Source organism: Vulpes lagopus, chromosome 2, assembly GCF_018345385.1.
Source record: "Vulpes lagopus strain Blue_001 chromosome 2, ASM1834538v1, whole genome shotgun sequence".
Taxonomy (NCBI): domain Eukaryota; kingdom Metazoa; phylum Chordata; class Mammalia; order Carnivora; family Canidae; genus Vulpes; species Vulpes lagopus.
The window spans coordinates 16,267,513-16,277,590 of NC_054825.1; the positions used below are offsets into that span (position 1 = coordinate 16,267,513).

At 40.2% G+C, this 10,078-nt stretch overlaps 1 pseudogene; it reads right to left on the reverse strand.

Moving 5' to 3' along the window:
* Positions 1-886: 886 nt before the first annotated feature.
* On the reverse strand, positions 887-980 carry LOC121485981 (annotated as a pseudogene).
* Positions 981-10,078: the final 9,098 nt, after the last annotated feature.

Genomic DNA, 10,078 nt, shown 5'->3' on the forward strand with positions numbered 1-10,078 from the left:
CAATAATTTGGGGAATATATTAAATACAGAAATGATTTTCCACATCATTTGGCTGTAGTCTTTGTTTTTAATAAATAATGGCCTAAGGGCAGTAAGTAGTGTGTGTGTGTGTGTGTGTGTGTGTGTGTGTGTGTGTGTATCTTCAGCACCCTCCCACTTTGCTGGTCCCAGAAAATATCACTTAATCTTGCCATACTACCTGTTATTTCTGGTTTCCTTTATGAGCTCTGACTAGGTGAGACAACCGGAAATGCCCATCACTGCTGTTACTCTTGCTGCAGATTTGAGCTGTTTCTGCCCAACCACATGGGAGAAACACTTTCAGTGGCTTCCACCAGAGTCCCCTTAGGTCTCAGCTCCCCAAAAACCAGGTCCAGTCCAAAAGCTGTCAAGCACAAATGCCACAGATGGATTTTATTATTTTTTTAAGATTTTATTTTTTAGAGGAAGAGGACACAGTGGGGTGAGAGGCAGAGGGAGAAAGAAACTTCAGTACACTTCCCACTGAGTGCAGAGCTCATTGTGGGGCTCAATCCCAGGACCCTGAGATCATGACCTGAGCCAAAATCAGACACTTAACGGACTGAGCCACCCAGATGCCCCCACAACAAACTCTTCTTGAGTATAGATAGCTCAAATACTGCTCCTAATGCAAATAATTTGTGTCTTGATAGAACTCAGGCTGTTTGCTGACGCTAAGACTAGTCCATTTTGCTCAGGAAGACACACATGTAAAGTCAATTCTTCATCCTTTCCTAGACAGTCTTCCTACCTTTGGATTAATTGAATATTTTGTATGATGCAATTATATCTCTACAGTTGGTTTCTGAGTTAGGCCTCATTTTAAAATGTTTTAGTGGTTGTCCTAGGGTTTACAAAATATCTTTAAAATATGAACTGCTTCATGTATTTTTGAGTCCTCATTGTGCAGGGGCCATGCTCATCTTCTGTGACCCACATTTACTGTTGCCAAAGGGAACACCTTTCCTATTTCTTCTGCCTACTTTAGCATAGATGATAAAGCAGGAGAGACTGGTAGGCCTTTTAGAAGCACAGATTCCAGAGATGAAAGAGTGCTTCAAGAGAGAACATCCAGTCCCAGAGTTCCACAGACTAGTAAAATTTCAAAAACAAAATTCTGAGCTTATTGACTTTTATTTGCTAAGTGAGGATCAAAAGGAATGGGCACTTATCAGCATCGTATCATAAAAGACAAGATGCTTTATCACTAAAATAAAAAGTGGTTGAAAAGTTCAAACTTTGAAAGAGTGTAGCTCTTTGAAACACTCTATTTGTTTTTCTCAGCTCTCTATAGCCTGGGTTGCAAACCCTCCCCTGCCCAGTGCAACTCCTCATTTGAAAATCAGAAAAAAGGCCTTTGGGCCTGGAAGTGATTCGTTCACCAGAGGTGACACCTCAGTAAAAGCCTCTTGCAGTTTCAGCCACTGTTGACTCTAATAGTGCCTGAAACACAGTTAATTTAATCCTCACACCGTCCTGCTTCTGTACCTACCTGGAACCAAATGAATTCAAGAAGTTCTGAAGATGGAAGGTGTGTGGGCTATTGATTTATTACCTCTCAGATCCCAATGCATTTTTTAATTTCTACTCTGTGATAAACAAGAGAATTCCTTTAACCATTTCTCCCTGTAAGTAAGCATGGTATTAAGATTCCTCGGTAGAGGGCAATGGAGGTACATCACAGGAGGAAGAGGCTTCTGGAAATTTCTGGCAGGGACTGGGTTTCAGACTTGTGAGGACACCCCATGGACCCTGCCCCACCCATCCCTCTGCAACCTTTTAGCACTTGGTGATAACCTTCCTGCATGGAAGGTTCTCAACATGGAAACTAAAGTGACTACACACAGTCACTTGTGGTCCAGAGAGTCACCCACAGCATAGCCACTGCACTTCCACACCTGGCTGTCTGCACTTCGGAGGGCAGCCTGGTTACTGCTTGCCAAGCAACTCCAGACCAGCTCCAGGCTGGCCAAACCAGCTAACATCTCTGCTACCCGGTGGGCTGATCCACAGCTTCCCCAACAAGATCTGAACCGCTTCCAAGTTTGTGCTTCCTCAGGTAGCCCTCCTCAGCCCTAGCGTACCACTTAGACTTTTCTTATAATTACTCTTTTACCATAGGTAATGATTCTGTGTCTTCAACTCTGGCTGAACCTCCCAGGTGGTGTCTTTCTCCTGACTGGACCCAGACTGCTACTGAAGGTGAGAGTGACGTCTGTGGTAGAACCTCCTGAAAAGGCACAAAGAGAAGAGGTTGACCTCAGAAACCTAATGTTTATCACACCAAAGATATCATTGCTTCTACTATCATTTAACAATTCATACGGGATCATTATTTATATGCAAAGCACCATGGGAGATAAGACAAGTCCCCTGCTTGGAACAAGATGATAAGGAACCAGCATCCTGAGATAGCCCTGATAGTAGTGGGAAGAGGACAAGATTCCTGCTGGAAGAGACATCACTTGAGAAGGGCCTTCATGCATAGGTCACAACATATGGAAGGAAAACTAGAAAAGTCCAGATGGAAGAAGCCTCCATGCCTTTTTTGCTCAGGGTCCTGTAGGTGTCTCAGAGATGGTAACAGGAAACGTGCAGAAGGAATAGCTAGTGGTTCTGTTTGGCTAGCACTTCATCTGGATCATGTGCTTGGCACAGAAACATGAGTCTATTTTGCATTGCCAGGCTTTATCATGTTCAACCTTTATCAAGCAATGGTGAGACCCATAGGAATGGAAGGGACCTTAGGAAGGTATCTACCAACAGCCAGGCCATGAACAGCCTTGAGTGTCCCACAAAAGAAACAGAGTAACTGGGTTTGCCCAGTTGCTTCAATGGAAAGCCACAGGTTGGGGTCCCATCCACACTAATATATTGACTTCTCATTGTATTGACAGGTATAATAATAATACTTTCAGAAAAGTGCACATATCATAAATAATACAGCTTAATAAATTGCTAAACCAAACACAGCTGTGCAATCAACACCCAGTGCTTTATTTTTCCTGATTGGATCCTGACTGATACACCCCAAACCCCTCCTCATGCTCCCAGTCATCACCCATCTTGGAAGGATGACTCTCCTTCTAATAACATCGATTTATTTTACCCCACTTTTTGGGACTCGATATGCATGTACCCATACAGGAGGTATTCTTTTGAGTCAACATTTTGTTTAAAAGATCATCCATGTTGTTGGGTATTGTTGCAGGTCATTTATTCCTTTTGCTGTGCAGTGCTTCATTGTGTGGGTATATCACAGTTTATCCAGACTAATATTGATGAGCTCTGGGGGAGTTTCCAGTTTGGGACTCCTAGGAACAAAGCTGCGATGATATTGTTGTACACGTCTCTGATAAAGCAAATGGATATATATTTAGTGCACATATGCCTGGCACTAGAATATTGAGTCACAAGATACACACATGTCTATTTTTAGTAGGAACTACCCAATTTTCCCAGCATGGTTGTACCATTTGTACACTCACTAGCTGTGCATAAGATTCCCAGTTGCTCTATATCCTAGCAAACATTTATTTTGCACAGACATTAATTTTTTAAAAGATTTTATTTATTAGAGAGAGAGAGAGAGAACACGAGTTGGGGAGGGGCAGAGGGAGAGAGAGAAGCAGATTCCCCTCTGAGCAGGGAGCCTGATGCAGGACTTAGACCCTGAGATCATGACCTGAGCCGAAGGCAGACGTGTAACCAACTGAGCCCTCCAGGGGCCCCAAGCACAGATATTATTTTTTTAAAGGAGACACTGAAATGTATGGGCCAATCAGAGTGGGTGACCCAACGGAGGAAGACTCTGAAAACCATGTTCTTAAGAAATTATTGAAAAGAATAAGGGCTTTTTTAACCTAGAAAAGGGAGAATTCTGGGGAGATAAGAGCACTGTGTCTGGCAGAGAACTGAAGAGTTGCTAGGTAAAGAGGGATTAGATCGGTCTCTGGGCTCCATGGAAAAGCAGGAATCCCTCTAGGTTCAAGGACCCACCCAGGATTTACTGCTGGTCAAGTTAGGGTAGGACTTAATCCCAGGTTGGCCTGTTTTCAAAACCCATATTCTTTTTATTTTTATGCTTATATATCAATTTTATTTTTTAAACATTTGGAGATATCAACATATAAAATTGTATATATTTAAGGTGTTCAACTTGTTATTTCCATATATGTACACATTGTGGAGAGATCAGTGCAATCAAGCTTAATAATTTATCCATCACCTGCACATTGTTGCGATTGTGTGTATGTGTGTGTGAAGATTTAATCTGAGATCTGTCCTCTTTTTTTTTTTTTTTTAAGATTTTATTTATTCATGAGAGACAGAGAGGCAGAGACACAGGCAGAGGGAGAAACAGGTTCCATGGAGGAAGCCCGATGCGGGACTCGATCCTAGAGACCCTGGGCTGAAGGCAGCACTAAACTGCTGAGCCACCCGGGCTGCCCGAGATCTATCCTCTTAGCAAATTGTGTACAACGGAGTACTGTTAACTATCGTCCCTCTGCTATACATGGCTATTATGTCATCAGAATTCGTTCATCCTGCATAACTAGACCCTTGCCCTCTGACCAACATCTTCTCATTTCCCCTTCCCCACCTGCCCCTGGCAACCATCACCTTCTTGCTGCTTCTACGAATTTGATTATTTTACATTCTACATATAAGTGGAATCATGCAGTATTTGTCTTCTGTGTCTGGCTTATTTCACTTAGCATAATGTCCTCCAAGTTCATCTATTTTGTCCCAAATTGGAGGATTTCCTTCTTTTCTTTTTTAAGGCTGAATAATACTTCACTGAATTTTATATTTTCTTTATGCATTTTTCCATCAATCGATATTTAGATTATTTCCATACCTCAACTTTGTGAGTAATGCTTCAGTGAACATGGGATCCCAATTATATCTTCCTTGGGTCTATATCCAGAAGTGGGATTGCTGGATCAAACAGTAGTTCTATTTATAACTTTTTGAGGAAACTCCATCATGCTTTCCATAATGACAGTACCAATTTACATTCCCACCAACAATGCACCAGGGCTCTCTTTTATCCACATCCTTACCAACACTTATTCTTTGTCCTTTCGATAATAGCCATTCTGACAGGTGTGAGGTGATATCTCATTGTGGTTTTGATTTACATTTCCCTGATGTTTAGCAATGTTGAGCACCTGTTAGCCATTCGTATGCCTTCACAAAGCCCATGTTCTTTCAACATGACTGGTTTCTAAAAGTCTGAAGGAGGTCTCTAATATCAAATATATGCTTTACCTAATAAAAATGACTAAATTGGGAAAATAAGCCTGTAAGTCATCATAAATTACTTTGGTGGAAGTTGATGGTATTAGAAGACAGTGTGGCATCCCTGCAAGACTTTGGAGTCCATTTATTCACTCATGGAACAAATATTTCTCCAGTGCCTGCCAAATGCCTGGCACTGATCTAGACACTGAGATCCTGCAGTAGAAGAATAGGTTTTGTCTGCCAGTGAGTACAGCTGACAAACTAGTTGAGGATGGGAAGAGGAAGAAAGAAAATAAGAAATAAATAAGAAAACAGATGATTTCCAAGTATGCAAAACCTTTGCAGTGCCACATATATGTGGGTTCAAATTCTTAGAATTGACTTTGGACTTTGGACCCACAGCTACTCTAAGCCCCAGTTTTCGTATCTGTAAAAACACCTATAACATATGTTTGCTGTGCGGATGAAAGGGGCTTATTATATAAAACAGAGCATGGGGCCTGCTAGAATGAATAAGCCCACAATAAGTTGTTATAACTATGAAACAAGTCGTCAGTTACACATTTCTTCCCAGATACCCATAGAAATCTTATACACCTCTTGTTTTGCAAACTTCATTTCAATTTCTAAGATCTGATTATTCAGCCCTATAGAGAGGAAGGATTGGCTAAATTAGTTACTATGTATAAATCACCTTTAATAATGCTTGGCAAATATTAAGTACTATATGTGTTTATTAAATGAATACATGTATGGATGAATGAACGAGTAAATTCTACTCTGGATGTGGTTCCTATCCGCTTCCATATCCACTTCCTATTAGGAGCCTGATTATATCCCTGATATAATTTTTCATCTCTTTTCCAAACAACCTTATATTTCCAACCTGACATAACCAGGCACACTGCACTTCAATTCATTCAACAAATATTTACCGAATATGTCTGGCACTGTTCTAGATACTGGGAATACCAACAGTGGACATTTTTAGTAAAGATTAAAATACTAGCATGAAGCAATAAATTCAGGCTAAGGGTGATTTCAAAATAATTTGAGAAATTATTTCAAAATATTTTTGCCTCAAAGAATTTGTTTTTTTCTAAGTTTAGTTGGAAACTGGTTGTCACCCCATGTCAAGTGGAGTGCTTGCGTGAGCTGCTTTCATTTACTGATCTGACATACCAAGAAACTGTGAGGTCTAAATGCTCAGTGTTTTCTAGAGTCTAAGTGGCTCAGTAGCAGGGAGTAGGGGTAAGGAGAAATGAGGATAGAATGTGAATATGGTAACAACCAAGATGACAATTAGGTGACTTGGATCTAGACTGCGGGGACCTAGAGAACAGTAAAAGAGGTAACAGGACCAGGTTAGGAAATCCAGCCTCTGACAATCTGCCTCTGAGCATGCTTCCACCTTACTGCTTTCTTAAGGACCATGAAGCAAAAGGACCAGCATTTGGGTAAATCTAGGAAGCATGTGAGCCAAATAGAAATGTGTTGTGAGAAATTATGGCACTTAGCAAGTGTGGTGTCTTCAATAAATGGCCTGGAGTGGAGTCAGAACAAGGCGTTTTGAGGTGACCTATCAATCAGGCAGATCAAACTGCAGCCAATTCACCCTGCAAGGTCCACCAGGGCACAGGCGCTACCCTAAGAGACTTGGGTGAGATAAGAGCTCCAGTGGTATTGATCAAGGCCTTGAACAGATCCATTATAGTTTTTTGTTTCTATTTATTTATTTATTTATTTAATTTATTTATAATGATTTATTTATTTATTTATTTATTTTTTCATGATAGACATAGAGAGAGAGAGAGGCAAAGACACAGGAGGAGGGAGAAGCAGGCTCCATGCCGGAAGCTCAACGTGGTCGATCCTGGGACTCCAGGATCGCTCCCTAGGCCAAAGGCAGGCACTAAACCACTGAGCCACCCAGGGATCCCCTGTTTGTTTCTTTTTAGGGAGAGAGAGTGCATGTGAGTTGAAGAGGGGTGCAGAGGGAGAAGGAGAGAGGGAATCCCGAACAGACTCCAGTGCCAGCCCAAATGAGAGCTCAATCCCACAACCCAAAGATCACGACCTGAGCTGACATCAGGAGCCCCAACACCCAACTAACTGAGCCACCCAGGTTCTCTAAACAGGTCAATTTTAATAAAATCAGTAAATATGACAACACTAGCAAATGAACCCCCTCTGACAATGGACTAGGAGCAATTTTACATCTACCTATGTGTTCTGCTGGCTTACACAAGGATAGAGGCAAATAAATGCCTTACCTCCAACTGGGCTACTTCATTGCTGTGTTAATGCAAATAGCAGATACTACTATAAATCAATTTTTAAAAATAACTTATGTTTGCTAACTCATTTGATTCATGCAAAAAACCTATTTTACAGATGAGCAAGCTAAGTAAGTTTAAGCAATGTGCTTGAGGTCACCGAGCTAGCAAGTGGCAGAGTCAGAATTTGCACCATGGCCTCAGACAGACTGCATGGTCTCAGCCAGGACACCAAATTCCTAATCAACAGGATCCTCAGTCCTGACACAGTCGGGGCACAAAAAAGAATGCACAACCACCACTTGTCGAGTAAGTGAATGAATTATAAATCATTCGGTGTTCTCTTAACTACCATTTGTCTAAGCCGTTGGAAGGCCAACTACACAATGCCAAAGAAAAAGTAACACAGCACATAAGCAATATCACAGTAGATCTCTGTACTGGTCACAAATTCTCTGGGTGGTTCAGATTAATTTGAGCAGCCTAAGATACAATTTACTCTGCAGGTGATTGAAAAAGAATATACCACATGATGATAATTATAATATACAAAAATGGCATGTATTTCTTGCCAGTGTATTAGAGTCTCTAGGAAAGCTTTCCACTCTTTGCCGGTTTCTTCGCTAGAAGGATATGCAAGTAGATACTGGTTTCCACAAGGACAAAGACCTGTCCTGGCAGTGGACTGCCTTTTGATATTTGGCCACATTTTAACTGAAAGGAAGCAGAGCTTCGTCACCACATTTTAATGCATCTCAGAAAACGATATTGTCTTAGCACTGCCTCAAGTTCTATTTTTAAATGATATATTCTACTTATAAATATATTTTTATATTTAAAAAAAATTTGTTTCCTGTGACAGAAAACTCCCTTGGCAGAAATTTTGCTAAACATCCAGTGACATAGAAAAGATTTTTGTGTTGACTACTTTGGTTGATTGATTTCCCAACACCCATGATAAAAACTCTCTGAGCTTTAATGCTCTTTGGATGTGAAAGGAGTATGGTTTATCATTTCTAAATTCCATTACATGTCGTAAAATAAAAATATTCTCCAGATAGACTCAGGATTTCGAGGCCAAGTACAGTTGCTTACTTACTGACATTTCTTATTCTAATCTAATTAATTGACATGGATCAAATACCTGTTTTGAAAGATGCATGGAAAGTACAAAAAAAAAAATAGTCAAGTAGGGAGCTACAGATTCATCAGATGAATGCAACGAATTACTGCCTGGTACCTAATCATTAAAGAGGAAACTTGGGAAAAAAAAAAACACCTTTAAATAACCTCAAATGATGGGAGTACAAGTTTTTCTGGAGTATGGTCCCCTTAATATTATCAATTTTGACTGTTCTTGTTACTTTATCCTCAGCGTACTTTCTCTAAATGCAGATGAATTTCAGACAGTCTAAGGAGCACCCTGAGATGACAAGACCATCTAACAGAATTAGTGACACTTGGCATTAAACCCGCGAATGGCTTTAAAAGTTTGAAAAGCACAAAACTGAATTATTTCATTTATGTCAAATCATTAAAGAGCCATTCTGTGCTTACTTGAAAATGTGTAAATTGAATAATTATTCTTATGCTATCACCCTTTGCTTAAGGTTTTGAGTTTTAATATTTATTTGTTTTGTTTTTTAGTTTTGTCAAAAGAATGGGTTTTAGTAATCAAAAAAGTTAGGTTCCTAATTTGTTTGCTTGCATACAAGGGACTCAGTGTTTGACTTCGGATCTGGGCTCATTTTCAGCTCCTTACACCATTTTCCACTGACAAGTTCTTCCCCTGGAATGGTTCTGGGAAATCTTAAGCCAGTCTTGCTAGTCGAAAATGTGCAACAAGTCTTTCCCATGTGTTGTTTATTTCCAGGCCACTGATTTTGTGCTAGGAAGACCTTGACATCATGTGATATGTGATACAAATATGACAGCCATCTCCTGGAATAAAGTTGGAGTTCTTAGGGTGCAAGAGCTTATATTTTTGTGTAGTGACATGCTTGGACAAACAATTTAACCAGCCAGAAAAATAAAGAGAAGTTCTGTACCATCAAAAACTCCAACAGCAAGAATCTCATATGAACTTGAAGGAAGCTATGGTGAAATGGGTAGAGAGTATATATTCTGGAATCAGACTACCTGGGTTTGATCACTTGATCTAACTGTTTGATCTAGTTGCCTCAGTTTCCTCATATGCTTAATGATGGTGAGAGAGGCAGATTGTGGTGTTGTCATGAGATCCAAATGAGATAATAGCATACGGCACGCCATGTACTGTCACACAGCATGAGCACTGAACAAGTGTTAGCTGTTGTAACATATAATTCAGAACACATGCATTAAACATGGCTCTTCTAAGCTTGGGAACAATGCAAGGTCACAGGCACTAGGAAAAAGACTGCAATCATGCAAATGGCATGATGAAATTAAAGACTTGGCCTTATCCTTATAAAAGAATTCCCAAAGAAGCACAAATTATAAAGGCATAGTCACAGAGTTATTGTAGAACTCCTTGCCTCTAGTGATAATGATAA